This window comes from Perca fluviatilis, chromosome 21 (genome assembly GCF_010015445.1).
Source record: "Perca fluviatilis chromosome 21, GENO_Pfluv_1.0, whole genome shotgun sequence".
Lineage (NCBI taxonomy): Eukaryota > Metazoa > Chordata > Actinopteri > Perciformes > Percidae > Perca > Perca fluviatilis.
The window spans coordinates 30562427-30584974 of record NC_053132.1 but is presented as its reverse complement, the minus strand read 5'-3'; the positions used below and the strand labels follow the sequence as shown (position 1 = coordinate 30584974).

The 22548-nt window shown below is 41.5% G+C and overlaps 1 protein-coding gene across 1 annotated transcript in view; it reads left to right on the top strand.

Annotated features, from left to right (window-relative positions):
* Positions 1 to 2413: 2413 nt before the first annotated feature.
* The window catches only part of si:ch211-214e3.5 (zinc finger protein 518A), a 32218-nt gene continuing 12083 nt past the window's right edge, over positions 2414 to 22548 (top strand). The window contains exons 1-2 of the mRNA XM_039788932.1: positions 2414 to 2781; positions 6260 to 6338. The gene's annotated coding sequence lies outside the window, so the exon portion shown is untranslated. The remainder of the gene's footprint in view (positions 2782 to 6259; positions 6339 to 22548) is intronic.

Sequence of the window (22548 nt, the reverse complement as noted above, 5' to 3'; positions counted from 1 at the left end):
TAATTTGATCTCAAGTGGGCCAGACCAGTAAACCACTCCAGAGAGATGTTGGCAAAAGGAAGTTGTTTCTGCTACAACAAAATTCTAAGGCCATTGTAGGAAGAACATTTTTTTACAGAAACAAGAAAGTGGGGATACATTATGAGAAAAAAAATCAATGGAATTAACGGAAAAAGAGGTAGAGAGAGACATACAAAACCCTTCTCACCTCCACACAGCTGACCAATCACTGTGTGAAGTGTATTTGAATGATAGTGGATTGTCAGGTTCCGAAAGTTGTCAGTCATACTCTGTATATTTTGGGTGAAGGACATTAAGCCGGTATTAAAAGATAACAAGCAAACAGCAAAGTAGTCACAGATTCCTAACTGCTTTTCTAATACCTTTTTGTCCACATGCAAAGCCATTATATTATAAAGCCAGAAATTCAACATGAAATGAATCTTCACTGTGCATTCAAGTCAATGGACAAGGGGACAAATACTATAAGATATTTGGTTCATGAGGACAATAGACTGTGTATGTAAGATGGACGACGCATCTCCACTTCCTCCCACTGTACAAAAGTCAAGCCAAATCATCCAGGATACTGGAGCTGCCATCTTGTAATTTTGGGGCCAAATTCTGCACAGTAGTGATCGGGCGGTGGAGCCATGCTATCCCCACCCATACAACCGTCCGACCAATCGCGAGTCAATCACAGCTGTCAATCATGACGTTTTATGGCATCAAATAACTAATAATAAAAATGAAAACTTGAACAAACATCAGAGTGGTTTAATCTGTGCCCAAAAAGATGCTAGAATGAATAGCTGTAAATGCGGGGAGGGGCCCATAGAGAATGCCTTTTTACAGGGCCCAGGATTTTGTGCTATGCCCCTGATGGTCTTTTTCAAAGTGGAGGCACATTTTTCAAAGCTTTGTCTGAGGGGAGGCCCCTATAAGGTTGCTCAGACTAATGTTCTGGTTGAACATCTGATCTGACAGTAAAGTTGTTTTCTTTTAGCTAATCACAAATTAGTGGTGGGTAAATAGAAAGGTAATTACAAATGAATACATTTCATACAGGCTATATTTGTAGGTTTTATTGTATTGTGTCCAATCTTCTTACATTTAGTTAGGTTACTATTGCATTAACGTGTGAGAAAGGTGAAAATAGCAGGTATTTACAAAGTCTGGCTTTTTATTGCATAATTTCCACAATGGAACAGTCAGCTACTAGTAATATTTAGCCTATTTCTTGAGTGGTTCTAATCATGTGTAAAAATACATACACTTAGCATATGATTTATAGGCTAGACTGCATGTGAAACTTAACCTAAATTCGTCAATTGTGGCTATACCTTAATCTAACATTAATATTGCTGTATCATACTTCATACTTCTAGATAGGCCTAGGTCTGTTCTTGCACCAAATAAATAGGCTGAATTAGAGACAGAAAGCAGTGCAGAGACGATGGAGGTGAAAAAAGCTTTGAAGGTGGCGTAGATGAAGAAGTGATGGAAGGAAGAGGAGAAAGTGACTGTAAAGTAGGCCTAACCTAAATATGACATATTATGCCACATGTGGCTGAATGTTTTTCTGTCCTACGGCCCTGCTTCTAGGAACACACAACAACAGGATATCAGCTTAATCCCCAATGTTTTGTTGAAGTTGCTTCATGTGTGCCACACCCTGCATATCAGGAAGGTCCTTAAAGTTCCCTGGAAAAAAACAGGAAATACTACCATCTGCAATTCCATAACACCTGAACAAAGTCCATCTGCTGATGAAGATCATGCGACGTGATCAAAAGACCAGAGCAGCTACAATATGGATCTTGTGACATACTCTAGCCTGCTTATGGTTGAACAGACTCATGATCAATTGAATAGTCAACTCTATGGTAGTGTCTCTGTCCAAATGGATATAATGGCAGCCGTTATAATGCTCAACCAAAACATAAAGAGGCAGAGAGAATGAGGGAGGCAAGCAGAGACACATAGATTTAACTAACAGTTTTAAATGGAATTACCCACTGGCTCTAATATAGCTGGCGTGACAATGTTACAATGTAGGGCGATGAAGTAACAATGTGGGAGCTTCGCATGCTCCATTATTAGCCTGTTGTAAGTTTGTGTGCATGTGATGTGTGAATGAGACAGAGGGAGAGAAAGACAGAAAGATAAAGACTGAGAGAGAGAGAGATGATGTAGGCCTATAATAGGTAGGACTATATAGAGCTGAAAAATAAAGAATTTCATCGGCAATATATGAACGCATTTCAGCCTAGCCTACATGTAACGCATTTAATAGGAAGTGGCGTGTATCCGCCATTGCTGCTCATTGCTTCTTCTTCCACCTAGGACACAACACACACACACACACACACACACACACACACACACACACACACACACACACACACACACACACACACACACACAACGAATGACGTAGGGCTCATGCTGCAAAAACACAGTCACGTTGTTATGGGCCGCTCGTAAAACACAATATATATTTTCACTTGAGTGAAAGTTGTTTTAACTGTGTTTTTGCGTAAAAATGCCCTTCACGGCACTAGTTTAGTGTTTGACAGGCAATACATATTCATCCGCTTCTACATGAGTGTCAAGAGCACATTAGTACCCGGATGGACTGTCATGGCCGCCGTCGCTGTGGCTCCATAGAGAGAAGAGAAGGAAGGCAAATGTTTCTGCTGGGTGTTTTTTCAACCTTAACCTCGTTTTTATAATGTCGGACGCTGACGGGACGCCGCCTGAACTTCCATCGAGTTCATAGTAAGAAGTACCACATTTTTCTGCAACTTTAAATATCTTCGCGTGGGTGGGGGCTTTATTTTGATGTAAAATAACTGGTTATTGAACTCCACAGACACTAACATTATCGCGAAGTAGCTCAAATGTTTTCCGTGTTTCGAGATATAAATTGCCACAGTGAAATCTAATATCGCAGCGTACATTGTGGAGTCCTTTGTTGCTGTCTGTCTACAGCCTTTAATTCTTCCATTGATGCAGCGTTCCCTCGCGTTTCCTAAACTTAAGCGACTATGGAGCAAGTCACTCGGAACAAGTAAACATTAAATTAAAAAAAAGGATGTCGAATTGTATGGTTAAGGATGAGATTCATATTTTTGCAACACGTTGTTCTCCCTGTGCTGTGTTACTGAGGCTGAGTGGAATTGCAGTTATGAGACGATGCAACTTTTTCTCTCATCTCCATGCTTCATTTATCTATCCCCTTTAGATGGTGTTGGCCTAAACTAGCCCACTTGTCTGCAGTCCAGGTGTTCACTAAAGTCCTACTCAGTTTCATTATACTATTAGTTTCATATATCCAGTTTTATTAGAAATATTAAAAGCTAAGTAGGCTTATCTCCTGTATATGCTACACATATAATTTCCATCATGTTTTTAAGTAGGCCTATGTAATTGATATACATTATTTAAGTCAGCCTAAGTGTTTGTGAAGACACTATTAGCAGAAATTACATTTTCTTAGACTGAAGTAGCTGGTGCAGATAAGTCATAAAATCATGGCAGCCATTTTTCCCCCCAACATGGCTTCCTCCCTGGGTTTACAGCTGACTGAGAGTATGAAGTTGAAGGCTAATCCCGGTTCCCTGACCTTTCATTAATACTTTATAAGTGTAATGTTGAATTGGGATGAAAATGCCTGTAATCAACATCCTGTGTGTTTTCAAGAGCACACCCTGTTGCACTTTATGTATGTGATTTGGCCTATTTACATCTATATCAGGTATATATTACTAATCTATTACTCTGTCATTGTCAGTTCAGTGGAATCAAGGCTAACTCATTTAAGTGTAAAAGTTACTCTGTGGGGTTACAAAAAATAAAAAACAATACATACTTAAATGACTGCTCCACGCAGAGTATATTTTTGAAATTCCCATTAACTTATCTGCTGAACAATTGATTAATTGCTTGGTCCAATAAAATTTCCAAATATAGAAGACCAGGAATTTACCTCATGAAGGTCTGAGACCGAAACGTTGTATTTTTCTTCTAAATAAATTATTGCTTGCGTAATGGTCAGTGTGCGGGATTTTCTCGAAACATTTTGATCTGCTACTTTTGATCATATCCTACGCAACTGCCAGACAAAAGAGTTGTGCAAAAAAGCTTTCCTACATTGCCAAATATAGAAGAAAAAGAAAACTGCGGAGGAAAATGCCTGTTCCAATTTCCCAAAGCCGAGGTGATGTCTTCACCCTGCTTGTTTTTTGTCTTAACATTCCGAAAGCCAAAGATATTAAATGGGAACACCAGTTTTCCACATCAAAGTCTGTTTCCAGATGTTGGGAGTACTACTGTATAGATGTAAACACGTTGTATAAAGCCTTTAGCGTCTCCAGAGGGAGCTGTGTGAAGTCTGACACAATATCAAAGTGACGTTACTTGAGTCACCATCGGTTGGGTTTGAAGACTACACGTTTGACCGTTGTAGCTCATCATCTCTGCTGCAGGCCAGAAGCTCCATGCTATGCTAGCTGCTACTTGCATAATGCACCCGAATCTCTGACCGAACTGTCAGCAGTCTGTTGCATTGTGGGTAATGTAGGTGCAAGATTTTGACAAGGAAGAAGAATGTGTGGAATAGAAAAGACTATTGCCTGTTTTAAATAATTAATTGTACTGCAATTAAGTTATCAAATTTGATTGAGAAGATTGTTTTGTAGATAATAGCCTAACTTAAATAAGTAATCAATTATCAAATTTGTTGCTGATTAATTTTCTGTCAGTTGACTTTTCCATTAATCATTTCAGCTCCACATGTAACACTGCGTTAGCTCTGCCCTTATTATGGTCTTCACAGCACTGGTTCAGTTTTCATGTAATTGTACAGCTTGTCTCACTTGTGAAAGTGATCTTGTAAAGGGTCTTTTCCTGTTTTTGCTATAACACTACTATGGTTATAAATATGATTGGTACAAAGTAGGTTTAACTGATCTTGCTGTCAGTAGGCCTGTAACAATTATTATATAGTTGTCTAATTGTCAATTTATTTTACATATTTGCAGTTTCTTTGTTTAACCGCAATTAACTGCTAACATTAGCCAAAGTCTTAAGGGGTTTGAACGTTGATGGTAATTAATGATTTTGTTTAGATGTGCCAAATTGTAATTATATAACTGAATATTGGTCGGACTGTTGCGCTTAAGCTATGCTAGTTGTTGGCACTTGACCCTATCTATACACGTTCATAGCAACAAAAATGACAAGGAGGGATACAGTTATAATTTATGCATTGTGTGTATTTTTAAGCCCTAACAATCGGTATCCATTTCCTTCTTCAAAGCTAATTATTCCTTTCAATGAAAGTATTAAATCATGCGTTGTTTACATCCATGTTTACTAGTTTCCTTTTTTTTCTTCTTTCCTGTCATTGCTGGTACATTGCTGTGTTTCTTGGCTGTTAACGCAGCCTTTACATCAGATTAGTGCAAAACTATTGGCAGGAAGTGTATCGCATCACCAACATGCACATGTGCGATTGTGCGTGCACAAGACAAATCTAAACAAACAAAAAAGTCCCTCTCATAAAAGACTGCTCTGTAACACTAGAGGTCAAAAACTCCAGAGGGTACCTTAAGTCTTGATCGCCTGAGCTGTTTCAATAGATAATATCCCACCGTTTTATAGCAAAGGTTCAATAGGACAAAAAGAGTTGTTTTCTGCCGTTTTGCGTTGCTATAATGAAAGGTGAGGCAGGATCACAAACATCCTAGCCCCCAGGGATGTTTGTGACATGGCCACTTTCACGTCGTGTGTGTGTGTGTGTGTGTGTGTGTGTGTGTGTGTGTGTGTGTGTGTGTGTGTGTGTGTGTGTGTGTGTGTGTGTGTGTGTGTGTGTGTGTGTGTGTGTGTGTGTGTGTGTGTGTGTGTGTGTGTGTGTTACAGGTCACTCAATAACGTGGTATGAACGGCAATTCACATGGCATGACATTCAGCAGATCCCTTGCCTACTGGTTTCTGTTGATGGACACTTTCATATTCATAACATTGAACAGTAACATTAAACTAATATGTCAACATTGATACTTTGGGGTTAAATCACCATAAAAGCTGTGTGACAAAACAAGGGTTTATTCTCACATTTTGTTCAACGAGATGTTCTCCACAAATATTTTCATTTAAACCACTCACACAATTAGTAGTATTTAAAAGAGAAAACTGTACAATTAATATAATATTACACTTGAAGTTGTAATAGTATGCTTATTTTGTCTTACAGGCACCGGGGCCACACTACATGCTCCTCTTCTTCAGACACGACATGCATTAATGTTTGAGTTTGGCCTAAAGGAGTACAGGTAATAACTGCATATTAAACTTATTTTTGCCATTTATTCTTACTTAGCAATAAAGCTATAATTTCAGTGTGGGCCTTACAATCTGAAAATAACGTTTTATAAATTGAGTAACCTGACCAAGTGGATGGTGTTGTGGCACTACCACCCTTTCAAATTAAAAGATATGTAATATTGCTGCATTCAAAATGTCTAAAAATGACTAAACCTATGTTTTTTATATTTAGTTTAGTTGTGTACTTACATTATTCCAAATATTCAAACCCAGAGAAATCAGTCATTTTTATTAATGACCCAGTGTGTCGTTTGGTCGCCTAATGTTAAACCTCTCTAGTTGCTCTAACTTCTGGCAAAACACAGAAAACGCCTGAAAACACCAGATGATACTTTCAAGAGTAATTGTAAATCATAAAATGTCAAAGAATTATGTTCCGTAACAACAACGCAATATTTTTTCTGCCGCACATAATTTTTTCATTAATTACATCCCACTTTGCAGCACAGTAATACAGTAGAGATTATGGCTGCATGATATGAGGAAAAGATCTAATTGCAATTACTTTGACTGATATTGTGATTGCGATATGATTCACGATATTGGAGGGAATGCTCGTTTTTGTATCATTATTCTCATTTTCATTGAAAATGATTAACCTTGAAAGAAATAGTTTTCTTTTAGTCTGTAGGATACGATTTTTAGGGACATTTCTGCAGCACCACAACACCTAATTCAGAAAGATATGACACATATTTTGCCATTAACAAATATTGCGCCCCCCTGCGATTTGGATATTGCACTAGTCCATATTGCGATTTCGATACAGTTGCGATTAATTGTGCATCCCTAGTAGAGACCTAATTTATTGAGATATTTCAATGTTGATCCAGCATACTACAATGTGCTATGTTGACCAGTGGCTCATGCTAATGCTTGGTGGCTAAACCGTACGGCAACGTTATAAGGTTACAACGGCCTTCAACGTGCTTAGTTATTTTTAGTATGATTGTTTTGACCGCACGATTACATTCACCACATAACATCAGCTGTATGGGTACAGTTCACCAGCACCACAAACTACATCCTCCAAAATGATCATACAGTTGAATGACCACCTCTCTAAAACAATTTGAAGAAAAACTGAATATTATAATCTTGATGAAGGTAGAATGTTGGATTAGACTTGGCTAGGTAGACCTAATAAACAGAGTTGCCAGTATATTAGGGATGGACCGATTATCGGCCCTGGCTGATTATCGGGTGTTTTTTTTTTTTGGCAGTTTGCAGATTGTCTCTATCAGTGTTTTATTTACCTGATAACAGATAGAGTTAATGAATTAAAAAAGTGTTCTACTTTGGCTCTGCTACAGCTCTGTTTCTGTGCCTCTGCTTCGGTTTCACTCATCACGGAGTCTGACTTAATGCCCCCCCCACAACAATATCTGACTCTCTTATTATTTTTGAAAGTTTCTAATTTATTAAATAATTAATAAATAATTTTAACAATTGAAAAAGTTTTGTGTTGAAGTTTGTAACATTTCAAAATCTTAATTTTGACTTAAAGATTTTCATTTTCACTGTATATGCATATTGGTTCCAAATATCAGTTATCAGTTTCATTAACTACTAATTAGGGATGGGTGATATGGCCTAAAATACATATTGCGATATACATTGCGTCCTCTTGCGATAACGGTATATATCACGATATATCAATTATAATATAACCATTTCAGACCAGGTTACATAGACCCTAAGGAAAGCCAAACTGCTAAATGTATTTCTTTTTTAAAGAGAGAAACGTAGTATGTAGTTTTGAGAACATTTATTGTGCAAAACTAATTATACAACATAATGTTTCAGATAAATAAAATAAAATACAAGTACACTAGTTGCAGAGACTTTAAAAAAGAAAAAGCTTAAAGTATTGGGTTTCTTTCCTTTAGTGGAAACTAGGCCTGAACGATTAATTGCATTTGCAATAATATTGCGATATGTTGCAACGCGATTTTTCTAATCGCAAAGGCTGCGATTTGGTCACGTGACTCGAGAGAGCAAATCAGTCTGCACTCCACAGAGAAAGCATCAACTTAGCACGCTAACGCTATGCCGTACCTTGAGCAGATTTCTGTCATTCAAACAACGAGTTGTAGTTTAAAACTTTTACAGCCATTTTAATAGTGGCCAGCGTGGCCACGTTGTTTCAACGGTTTTATTAGTACAGTTAATCCCACGGCAACACATGCATGCTACTACTAACTAGGGGTGGTACGGTTCACAAAACCCACGGTTTTAGGGTCACGGTTTTCGGTTCTGTACGGTTCTTGTTATTTTTTCTTTTAATCTTTAACACTCCAGAATATACTTCAGCATATGATATATAGCTAAAATTAGCATATTGAATGCATGTTGCACAAAACATGCACACAGTGGCAGTTCTATATATTGTTTTATTTCATCATAGGTACCATGAAATCCAAAATGTTCCCACACACCAGACTATAAACGCGCGCGCGCGCGTATCCTCCAGCTCTGGACAGCCTCTCTCCCACTGGACATTTCTGTACGTGGCGTGACCTGCGGGCACCCACTCCACTTGAGGAGCGGGTCGCTTTGTCTCTCAAAATCTGACGAAAATCTTTTAAACTGACCTTTGTCGATCTGAAATGAAGACAGATTCAGCAACTGCATGGCCTATTTCTCGCTTAAAATGTTTTCAAGACAACACGTTTCGGTAAACTATTTTAGTACAATATGAGATCGTACTCTGAACGAGCCGCCACGACATCTGTTTTGAAATTTGGGGACCAGCCAGACCCATGTGAGCGCGATCGTCAATCAGCTGCCATGGGTTGCGTTTGTCACGCCCATCCCGTCGTCATTTCCAGTTAGTGTTTTAACATAGGTGTATAAAGTGGGCACTACGGCAGTAAGAGGTTAGTGCAGCTCAACAGTGTACTGACGAACCGTGCGGTACACACATGCTCCGAACCGAGACTAGCGAACCGAGCGGTTCGGGTGTTTTTTCATGAACCGTACCATCCCTACTACTAACGTAACGATAGCCTCTCTGAGCAAGTGCAGCATTGACTACGTTTACAAGCTGTCAATTTTCGGGTTATGGTTAAGGTCACTATTCGGGTTTCTGAAACATTCGGAATAACCCGTTTACATGCGTGAGCAGAGCGAGTTACTCCTACATGGAATTTGTAATCAATTGGCGATATCCCGAGGTAAACGGCGACGCCGGTTAGCGTCTGGACATAGCCTACGGACAACACAAGACGCAATAACTTTTCGGTCACTTTCTTATAAATCTCACTATCTCGGTTACTTTCTGCCGTCAACAAAAGACATTATATTCATGGTTTTCACCACACTAATGAAGAAATTGGTTTCCTCCCTGCGCCCAAAAGTGTGGTGCTGTGCTGCGTCTCGCCATGTTTTCTTACTTCTTGTTTTACTTCCGGTTATACTGCGCGCAGGTTTTCTGCATTGACATATATATAACTATATTATTATAGTATATAATTATTATTATAACTATGTTTTCCAGCAAACGAAGTTCCTCTACTCAAAAGACCAAGATTCCCTTACACGGGCTAGAACATCGCAGTCAGGTTTTTGATGGGGATATCGAGATGCTGATGTACAAAATGTACGGAATGTATATTTGTTTATGCTGTTTATGCGCAGGGTATTTAACGGAGTGATGATTGTAAGGCACAGTGGTTAATGGACGATTTGTTAGTTTTTTTTAAATAGTTAATGAAATTATCTAAATATTGTAGGTAAAGCCACATATTTTTATTTTTTTTCCGCAATCTGCACTTTAGTTTGTGTGATTTGTTTCTGACTTTCATATGAATGTTTACACCAGGCTTGGTCAGTGCTCAATATACTACTGGGATTGAAGTAGTTAAATAAAAGAGGTCATTCATATAAATTCATGCATCACCTAATTTCATCATCACATACAGTCCTGGCCTCCAGGAAATAGCAGTTTGCTTAATCTATCTCATCGTGTGTTGTTCATACTATACAATGATTTATTGCTAGTAGGGCTGCTCCTTCTTAGTCGATTAGTCGACTAATCGGTCGTTTTGGTCTTAGTCAACTTAGGTTTCTTTAGTCAGTCATGTTTTATGCTTTTTTTTTTCATGCTGAATGACTTATTTCCAAGAAACGTACGAGCACATCTCTGGTAAACACAAGAATTAAAGTGGTGCTTTTGCATGACTCTTTGCGGAGAAACTCAGATTTACAGATCTGTCGATTAAATCAACTAATCGATTAGTCGATACAATTGAATGATTGTTAGTCGACTAAGAATTTCTTCAATCGAGCACAGCCCTAATTGCTAGTCTTTGTTGAATAATACAGAAGACAGAGCTTAAAAAATTATCTCATATTGAATCGCAATATTTTTGAAAAAAATCGCAATTAGATTATTTTCAAAAATCATTCAGCCCTAGTGGAAACCATTCCAAAAGGCACTACACTTAAAGTCCTTGGTTCTTAAATGCCACCCAAGATGCAGAGAACAGGAAAACCTGGTGTCTCTTTAGTTAAGGAACAGACACTGTACTGAAAATACTTTCAGTATTAGGCAAAGATGCACAGATAATTTAAATAAAAACATATTTCAAACAAAGTTTCTTACCTGCAGCCTAATGTAACACATTTGGTTTTAAACATTTTGTTCTCTTAATGAAATGAAAACTGGTGTCTTGTTAATAAAGGAACGGATACTGTGAATTAGGGAAATACTTCCAGTATTAGGCATGGCTATTTTAAATAAAGAAAATTCTTCCAAGTGTAGTGCACAGATACTTCAAATGAAAAGATAATCAAGTGCAAAATGAAAGCACAATAATTTATAACAATTTAGAGAAGATACTTCCAGTATAAGGCTCATATACGTCAACTAAAGAAAATGTTTCAAGTATAAAAGTTTCTTTACAGTAGTGCCCTGCCATAGACAGTCAAAAGTGCAAAACAGTGACAGAGCACACTTGCATGCGCGCGTGCACACACACACACACACACACACACACACACACACACACACAGTGGTGTAGTCTACGTGATATGCAAGTATACGCAGTATAGCCACTAAGAACGCTTATAATAGGGTTGCAACTAATGATTACTTTAATAATCGATTAATTAGTTCACTTGAAGCTTATTCATTAAATTATTACCATCATTGTAGTAATTGCAAGTTAAGTTCATTTATACACCACATTTAAACACAGCTTAAGATGACCAAGTGCTATTAAAGAACTTTTAAAATGAAATTAAAAAGTACAACACACACAAATATATTTGTCAACAATAACTGATAGGGGACAAAGCACAGAATATATACATGACAACAGATTGAAAAATGAATGGGCCAAGAAAGGTGAATGAATAAAACAGTGTCTTTAGTCTTGCAAACTATACCACCCCTGCTTTACTACTGTTATTAATGAGCTAACCCTAGCTTGTCATGCTTGTGAAGCTGGATAACGAGGGGGAAAAAGTAGGATAGTATAGTGACTTCACCCTGCTGTTGAGCTCCCTTCCTCCTCATCAAGGACTCCGACATGTTTACGTTTTAGGTGCTGACTCATCACCGTGGTGCTCCCGTGGCATGCCGTGTCGCTTTTTCTTATCTTGCAATTAACAGGTTTTTGATTTATTTAGTGTGAAATGCTCCCACACCTTGGATGTCTTAGGTCGTACTGATTTCTCTGCCTCCGCCGTGTGTTTCAGAACAACGTTACGGGTCTCTCCGGTCTCTCTCCGTATTTCCCCTACCCCCGCTCTGCTCTTTTTATTTTATTTTTTTTCTTTTGCTCTGCGCTGCTCCGCTCTGCGCTCAACTCAATTTTTTGTTTATCTCCGCGAATCAATAATTAAATTCGTTGCCAACTTTTTTAATAATCTAATTTTATCGATTCGTTGTTGCAGCCCTACCATATACCCACTTAAAAATGCGCAATGACACGTAATGACATACTTTCCATTATATGTTTAATATATTTTGAATTGCCATCTGTGTTTTCCTTCGCATAGTCTAAATAAAGGTATTTCCACTGTAAATTGGTGCATTAAAGTGTATCAGAATGAAGGAAATTAAGTCTTTGATGCTCAAAATTTCCCAGGGGGAGGACATCCAGATTTAATGTCCATTCTGGTCCATATTTATATAGTACAGTATACCCACTAAAATACATTAGACTATACCATCTCTCACACACACACACACACACACACACACACACACACACACACACACACACACACACACACACACACACGGCCTTATGTTCAGCGGGGAAGTATAACATCTGCAAACATCGGCTGCCAAGATTCCAATTGTCGTATAGTTATATAGTGAATGGTCAGGCTGGTGAAAGGCTCCATGGTACGGCTCGACCACAGGGCCGTTGTAGCGGCTTAAATCCGAACCAAGTCCAAATAATGGATGTTGCACCGGCCTTTTTCACCAGCTCCTCCGTTTCACGTGTTCACTCAAGATGACGATGATGCGTTGCAGCCGGTTGCAGCCGGTTGCAACTCGTGGCTCTAAAATTCGCTGGTAGATTGTGTCATCAACATGCATTATCGCGATAGTGCAATATAATTAAAATATCTATCGTAGGCCAATTTTGTCTCGTTTATATTGCATATCGTTTCTATCGCCCGTTACTACTAATAATAATCGGTATCGGCCCTGAAAAACCAGTATCTGTCGATCGCTACAGTATATTGGTTCAAAACCATTACATTTATCAAATGCAATTATTGATATGAACATCACTCTGTTAGGAACTACAGAAACTCTGTCCACTCGCATAGGTACAGAATTCAAAGTGGACCTTTATCCCTCACAAACAGTCTTCTGCCGATTACTGACACTGGCTACAGCAAATCCTTTAACCGACAAGTTAAAATTTGGCCTGTCGTTCAGTTACACTGGCTGTCATTAACGCCGGTGTCATTTTATATGTTGAATATGTGGCAGAGCTGTTGTACTGGATTGTATAGGTGAAGCTAATAATGTGGCCAGTCTGAACATTAGGGGTGGTACGGTTCACAAAACCCACGGTTCGGTTCGTATCGCGGTTTTAGGGTCACGGTTTTCGGTTCTGTACGGTTCTTATTTTTTCTTTTAATCTTTAACACTCCAGAATATACTTCAGCATATGATATATAGCTAAAATTACCATATTGAATGCATGTTGCACAAAACATGCACACAGTGGCAGTTCTATATATTGTTTTTATTTCATCATAGGTACCATGAAATCCAAAATGTTCCCACACACCAGACTATAAACGACGCTGGCGTATCCTCCAGCTCTGGACAGCCTCTCTCCCACTGGACATTTCTGTACGTGACGTGACCTGCAGCGGCACCCCACTCCAACTTGGTGGTCGGTGGTGTCTTCTCAAAATCTGACGAAAATCTTTTAAACTGACCTTTGTCGATCTGAAATGAAGACAGATTCAGCAACTGCATGACCTATTTCTCGCTTAAAATGTTTTCAGAAACACGCGTCTAGGTGAACTATTTTAGTACAATATGAGATCGTTACTCTAGGCGAGCGCCATGGACAGTCTGTTTTGAAATTAGGGACCAGCCAGACCCATGTGATGCGATCGTCAATCAGCTGCCATGGGTTTGCGTTTGTCACGCCCATCCCGCTCGTCATTTCCAGTTAGTGTTTTAACATAGGTGTATAAAGTGGGCACTACGGCAGTAAGAGGTTAGTGCAGCTCAACAGTATACTGACGAACCGTGCGGTACACACATGCTCCGAACCGAGACTAGCGAACCGAGCGGTTCGGGTGTTTTTTCATGAACCGTACCATCCCTACTGTACATGTCTTCACAGTCCTGATCAGAGGGTCAATCAAACAAAGGGAAACACTGTGTGGGTGGGCCATGGGCTAAAAGAGGTCCTTGTCTCCTTGATACTCTACCTCATACAGTTGGACATTGTTTAAGTTCTTCTTTATTTGTTTACTCTTCGCTGGTTAGCTTTGACTAGAGCTGGGCGATATGGAGAAAATCAAATATCACAATATTTTTGACCAAATACATCAATGTCTATATTGCAGCTATATTGTAGGGTTGACTATTGGTTCTTTCACAAAAAATTTACACAATGAGATTTTAAATAATCACCCATAATGTGGATATAATGACTAAGTGGATAAAGGCAAAAAACAGAATAGCTAGAACAATGCAGCCTGTAAAACCATGAAAAGACATTTGTCATGTCACAATATTACTATATCCAAAATTTGAGATGATATTTATCTAGTCTCATATCGATGTTGATATAATATTTATATGTTGCCCAGCCCTAGCTTTGACTGCATGGTGCTGTTGTGTTCTACAGTGCAATATAAACAGGAACAGTTGTCAGGTCATGGACCAAATGAGCGCCATGCTGGGTTGGTCTAAATCATTCTTTTGATGAGCTTGTGGACACCTGTTGAAAAGCTTGAATGTTTATTTTTATTTTTTTAACGTGGTGGTTCTTCAGGGTTGTTGGTTCTTCATTGTTTTCTTTATTTTTGCTTAATTTTTATGTTATATTTAATTAAACACAGACACAAACTATAATGTCTTACACTTAGCAATTGAGCAAGTTTCCAGGAACGCTTCCGGCTCGAAAGAGATCAGAAGTCTAGGTCAAAGAGACAGCGGTATGCTGTCAATTTAATGTCAGTAAGTTAATTAATTTAAAGTTAATTTTAATTGTAATTGCAAACAGGAAGAAGAGACTCAAGAGTGTTTTGATTAGTGGAATTTGTTTCTCTGATTGAGCCTGAAGTGAGCAGGCAGCATACTTGCCAAGCAATGTGTGTCACCTCTTCTGCGCTGACAACGTTGGTATGCAGACTAGAGGGATTCTGTTTTGACTAAGTGTCTCTCGATATCTTTATTTTGGCTTTTTGGTGTGCTGTAAATAACAGTGTTTCCTCCAAGTGTGAGGGGCAGAGAGGGTTCACATTTTTCAGTTTTATAATACAGCATACTACCGTAGTGCCTGTTCAGCGTGCGGCCGTTCAGAGCACGTTCCCTTTCGGACATTTTTTTCGCCGTTTTTTTCTTTTAACCTGTTAACATCCACCGGGTCGCCCTGCACCGTGTTCCCGGGTATGTTTGTTTTCTTCAGGTTGCTGCCTATACAATGGAACTATCCCCACCTTTTTCTGTTTAGTTTTCACCCCGGGACAGCCCCCGACGTCCAGCAAGCACTCCCACTGTGGAGCGTCGATACGCTGCGTCATCTCTCTGAGCAGCCATCTTGGAAAAAGCTGTCATTGGCTATCAACACGTCAATCATGGCAATTGTAGCCAATCACATTCCCTTTCCAACGGTGTATAATGTAGCATGATAGGAACATCCAATGGGAGCCAGTCCAAATGAATGCGCAACAGAGCCAAGTCCTGCCTCCCAGAGCCAGCAGGCACATACATGTGATTTATGAGAAAAGATATGTTCAACAGTGTTTGAATGAATGTAAAAAGGTTTTGTAAGTCATTTTAAGTCTTTATTATTATATTTATTGTTTTTTCTAATAGCCTAGAAATGAGTAAAAGCATTTAGCAAAATGTGGTCATTGGAGAGGTTTTGGCACGCCAGTGACACCTGTAATACCAAATACTGAAAACTCCCTTGTAGGGCTAGGCGATATGGCTGAAACCTGTATCACGATATAAGTGTTTCATATCGGTAATTATTGATATTTTTATGACCTATTTAAAATAAGGACCAGGAGAAAAATATATTAAATTTAAACATTTTTATTTTAAACTTAACCTTCCTCTGATTATAATCCCCTCAGTTATAAAAGCAGAAATGTCAACACAACCATGGAAAACACTCAAATAGTTCAAATGTAAACATAAGTCTAAAATTACAATGAACACTTAACAGTTTTATCTCTTAACATTAAAATTAAAGAATAAGTAAGAAATGCTTAATAAAGTGTAATAAAATAGTACATCCATCCATCCATCTTCTTCCGCTTATCCGGTGTCGGGTCGCGGGGGGAGCACCTCCAGCAGGGGACCCCAAACTTCCTTTTCCCGAGCCACATTAACCAGCTCTGACTGGGGGATCCCAAGGCATTCCCAGGCCAGGTTGGAGATATAATCCCTCCACCTAGTCCTGGGTCTTCCCCGAGGCCTCCTCCCAGCTGGACGTGCCTGGAACACCTCCCTAAAGAGGCGCCCAGGGAGCATCCTTACAAGATGCCCGAACCACCTCAACTGGCTCCTTTCGACGCGAAGGAGCAGCGGCTCTACTCCGAGCTCCTCACAGATGACTGAGCTTCACACCCTATCTCTAAGGGAGAAGCCAGCCACCCTCCGGAGGAAACCCATTTCGGCCGCTTGTACCCTGGATCTCGTTCTTTCGGTCATGACCCAGCCTTCATGACCATAGGTGAGTGTAGGAACAAAAACTGACCGATAGATCGAGAGCTTTGCCTTCTGGCTCAGCTCTCTTTTCGTCACAACGGTGCGATAGATTGAATGTAATACCGCACCCGCTGCGCCGATTCTCCGACCAATCTCCCGCTCCATTGTCCCCTCACTCGCGAACAAAACCCCAAGGTACTTGAACTCCTTCACTTGGGGTAAGGACTCATTCCCTACTTGGAGAAGGCATTCCATCGGTTTCCTGCTGAGAACCATGGCCTCAGATTTAGAAGTGCTGATCCTCATCCCAGCCGCTTCACACTCTGCTGCGAACCGATCCAGTGAGTGCTGAAGGTCACAGGCAGATAATGCCATCAGGACCACGTCATCTGCAAAGAGCAGCGACGACATCCCCAGCCCACCGAACTGCAACCCCTCCCCACCCCGACTACGCCTTGATATCCTGTCCATAAATATTACAAACAGGATTGGTGACAAAGCGCAGCCCTGGCGGAGGCCAACCCTCACCTGAAACCAGTCTGACTTACTGCCGAGAACCCGGACACAGCTCTCACTTTGGTCGTACAGAGATTGGATGGCCCTGAGAAGAGACCCCCTCACCCCATACTCCCGCAGCACCTCCCACAGTATCTCCCGGGGGACCCGGTCATACGCCTTCTCCAGATCCACAAAACACATGTAGACTGGTTGGGCATACTCCCAGGCTCCCTCCAGGATCCTTGCGAGAGTAAAGAGCTGGTCCGTTGTTCCACAACCAGGACGAAATCCGCATTGTTCCTCTTCAACCCGAGGTTCGACTATTGGCCGAACCCTCCTTTCCAGCACCTTGGAGTAGACTTTACCAGGGAGGCTGAGAAGTGTGATACCCCTGTAATTGGCACACACCCTCTGGTCCCCCTTTTTAAAAAGGGGAACCACCACACCAGTCTGCCACTCATTTGGCACTGTCCCAGACTTCCACACAATGTTGAAGAGACGTGTCAACCAGGACAGCCCCTCCACACCCAGAGCCTTGAGCATTTCTGAACGGATCTCATCAATCCCCGGGGCTTTGCCACTGTGGAGTTGTTTGACTACATCAGTGACTTCCGCCTGGGAAATTGACGACAATCCCCCATCATCCTCCAGTTCTGCCTCTAACATAGAGGGTGTATTAGTCGGATTCAGGAGTTCCTCAAAGTGCTCCTTCCACCGCACTATTACCTCCTCAGTTGAGGTCAACAGTGTCCCCTCCTTACTGTACACAGCTTGGATAGTTCCCCGCTTCCCCCTCCTGAGGTGGCGAACAGTTTTCCACAAGCACTTTGGTGCCGACCGAAAGTCCTTCTCCATGTCTTCTCCAAACTTCTCCCACACCCACTGCTTTGCCTCTTTCACGGCAGAGGCTGCAGCCCTTCGGGCCCTTCGGTACCCTGTAACTGCCTCCAGAGTCCTCTGGGATAACATATCCCGGAAAGACTCCTTCAGTCGGACGGCTTCCCTGACCACCGGTGTCCACCATGGTGTTCGTGGGTTACCGCCCCTTGAGGCACCTAAGACCACAGCTCCTCGCCACAGCTTCAGCAATGGAAACTTTGAACATTGTCCACTCGGGTTCAATGCCCCCAGCCTCCACAGGGATGCACGAAAAGCTCCGCCGGAGGTGTGAGTTGAAAGTCTGTCGGACAGGGACCTCCTCCAGACGTTCCCGATTTACCCGCACTACCCGCTTAGGCTTACCAGGTCTGTCCAGAGACCCAACTCACCACCAGATGGTGATCGGTTGACAGCTCCGCCCCTCTCTTCACCCGAGTGTCCAAAACATACGGCCTCAGATCAGATGAAACGATTATAAAATCGATCATTGACCGTTGGCCTAGGGTGCTCTGGTACCAAGTACACTTATGAGCATCCCTATGTTCGAACATGGTGTTCGTTATAGACAATCCATGACTAGCACAGAAGTCCAACAACAAACAACCACTCTGGTTTAGATCAGGGAGGCCGTTCCTCCCAATCACGCCTCTCCATGTATCTCCATCATTGCCCACGTGCGCGTTGAAGTCCCCCAGCAAAACAATGGAGTCCCCCACTGGAGCCCCATGCAGGACTCCACTCAAGGTCTCCAAGAAGGCCGAATACTCTGAACTCTTGTTTGGTGCATATGCACAAACAACAATCAGTTTTCCCCCCCACAACCCGCACGCGTAGGGAGGCGACCCTCTCGTCCACCGGGGTAAACTCCAAAGTAGCGGCGCTCAGCCGGGGGCTTGTGAGTATCCCCACACCCGCCCGGCGCCTCACACTAGGGCTGCACAATTAATCGAATTTTAATCACGATCACGATTTTGGCTTCCCACGATCAAATTTGTGTGATCGAGCGATATTTAAAATGCGTCATTCCCTTCATAGAACAGTTTTTGCAAAGCCAATCTAGCCCTCCATAAACCACTGTCTGATCATGTCTCCATGAGCCAATCAGAGCTGTTCCCTGCCTGCACCGCGCAGCTTAGTTTCTAGATGTAGACAGTCACAGAGGACAGAGTAACGTGAGGAAAATTCCACAACAGGTAGCAGTCGGTCATCATAAGCCGGTCACGATGTTTACCAGTTTACCAGTAAACGCAACGTTTTGTCCCGTCTGTGTTGTTTTTCAGACAACAGCAGTGACCGGTGCTAGTTTGTGTCTTTTAGCTCATAGCTTTAGCAGCAGACTGTTGAATGTCCCGCTGTTGGAATCCTACAGTGAAATACAGACACACTACACTGTTTAGCAGTCAGCATTTTAGCCGTGTTTAATCCAGTTACTACTGTGGCTAACGGTAGGCTAACGTTAGCTGCTGTATAACGTGTCATTAGTGTTTACTAGCGTGACATTCAGCGATGTTTATGTTGCCTCTAACGTGGGTTTCGGAGCATCAGAGCGCAACGCAGACATGTAAGTGGCAGTGTAATGAGCCACAGAAATCCGCGTAGCTATTTCGTCCGGTAGCTACCAGGCACCACATGCACCGTTAACGTGAACAGAAAATTGCGTTGCCTGTATCTTTCACGGCAAACATGCATGTGTGGAAAGCGGTCGCACAACAGCTGAAATGGCATACTCCTTCACAGTATCCTTCAATAAAGGAGGAATGTAGCACAATATGGATGTATTAGTAGGAATGTAGCACAATATGGATGTAAAAGCAGTTATAATTATATAATAAAATTTGTTTTGGCTAAAATCAACAAATAATCGTGATAATTAATCGTGATCTCAATATTGATCAAAATAATCGTTATTATCATTTTGGCCATAATCGTACAGCCCTACCTCACACCCTGGGCAACTCCTGAGAAGAAAAGAGTCCAACCCCTATCCAGGAGTATGGTTCCAGAACCGAGACTGTGCGTAGAGGTAAGCCCCACCAGATCTAACCGGTAGCGCTCCACCTCCCGCACCAGTTCCGCCTCCTTCCCCCACAGAGAGGTGACGTTCCACGTCCCCAGAGCCAGCGTCTGCTGCCCGGGTCTGGTCCGTCGAGGCCCCTGACCTTCACTGCCCCCCCGTGTGGCAGCGCACCAGACCCCAGCGGTTCCTCCCACAGGTGGTGGGCCCATGGGCTGGAGAGATGGGAGCCACGTAGCTTTTTCGGGCTGTGCCCAGCTGGTCTCCGTGGCAAACCCGGCCACCAGGCGCTCGCTGACGAGCCCGCCATCTGGGCCTGGCTCCAGACGGGGGCCCCGGGCTTCCTCCGGGCAGGGTCACTCCATCTCTACCTCGTTTATTCATAGGGTTTTTGAACCATTCTTTGTCTGGCCCCTCACCTGAGACCACTTTGCCTTGGGAGACCCTACCAGGAGCACAAAGCTCCAGACAACACAGCCCTCAGGTTCACAGAGACACACAAACCTCTCCACCACGATAATGTGATGGTTCACGGAGAGGAATATAATAATAGTAATAAAATAGTGCAAAGTGTTAAATATAAGAAACCTGAGAACTATTTTCTGCAAGTTTAGTGCTAGGTTGGTAACCTGGCTTCTCGACAGTGCTCAGCATGTCTGCCTCCATTATTTCATTGTTCCGTTTAGTAAGGCGCTGATGCAGAGTACCTCTCCATGGTGGTCTGCTGCTTGTGCGGTGTTTCAGCTGCAGATGTTGTTGGACGTTGCTGGCGAATACGTCTGTGCTCCAAAGTGTGAGCGCTGCTAAGGTCGTAAAACAAGTTTGTGATATTACCAGTGTTGGTGGGGACTGACGACATTGGTCTGACTACGGTCAGACTTACAAAATCCCCAAAACTGCCATACTGACTTTTCCTGTTTTATCAACAATTTCCTCGCTCGCTGCAGCACTCACTTTCTGCTCCACGCCGCCGGTTCTGTTATTGGAGAACACGAGACAGCGATGTGGCGCAACCAAACTTGATACTGTTACATGATTGGCTGTTAGTCACTCCGTACATTGCTAGATTACCAGAAAGTGAGTGCCTTTGTTCATGCAACCAAACTTGCTTCACAACCCCTGGTTGCTTCCGACGAAGAAAAAAAAGTTATCGAACGTTTTATCGAACGCATTTTCTATTGATATTGATTACGTGTCTATCGCGAGACTTATCGTTTTATCGCCCAGCCCTACTCCCTAGCTCCCTAGGACTAGAGTTCTGAAACTTTTTAGAGGTCTTCTTGACAAGGTATGTGTAATATTCTGCATAGTGTGGCACAAAGTATGTTTTTAGTTGTTTTTTTTTTATTTGATAATTAATGTAATTACATTATGCTGAAAATGCCTCTCTTTCAATCTTCACGTAAACATTTATATGCAGGGCTTGTACTGTGCAGTATTAATAGTTAAAAAAAACTTCTTCTACCACTGCCAATACCAACATTACCAGTTATAGAAAGCCAAGGCAATTTTATTTATATACCACCTTATCATACACAGAGGTAACTCAAAGTTCTTTTACATGCAAAACAACAAGAAAAAATAGTACACAATGAGAAAAAACTGACAACAACTGCTAAAGAGAATAGTCTAACTTAGTTTTGAAAATAGCTACAGTTGGGGCATGTCTTAGTTCTAAGGGGCGCTGATTCCAGCAGTGGGCAGCATAATAGCAAAAGCTGTTTGGATTAAACTCTGGGCACCACTTACTGACCAACCCCTGCAGATCTGAAAGACCGATCCGGCTTGTACTTAGCAAACATATCTGCAATATGTTTGGCCCAGACCATTAAATGACTTAAAGACAATAAGTTGGACCTTGAAATCAGATCGGTCAGAAACCCACTTAGCGGAGGTATTAATTGCTAAATAGGTGTATTAGTCACTTGCTTTGACATATGAAGTGCTGTTAAAGGTCATTTGGCGGCAGTCACGTCATTAGTGTTATTAATTTGTATCGTAAACTTTTTGTAATTTGTACAGTACTAGTTGCCTTAGTTGGTTGGATTGGTTAGATTTAGTCATGAGGAGTGAAATTGGTTAGCGTATGAATACCAGGGTAAGCCAATCAGATGCAGAGTAGGGTGGGTCATGCCTTTGCCATCCTAGGAAAAGAATTAAAGCAACCACTTCACATTTTGGCCCTGCTTAGTTTTATTCAGTTTATTAATATTGGTTGTGCGTTTACAAACTGCACCAAATTCGACACTTCATTGGGTACTCGGCAATACACCCAAGTGTTCTTGCAATTTATGATTGACACACTCACAGACTAGGGTTGTGCCGATGGACGATATCATTGTCCATCGTGATGGCTGCCCAACATCACGATGGAGAGCCACCATCGTGATGT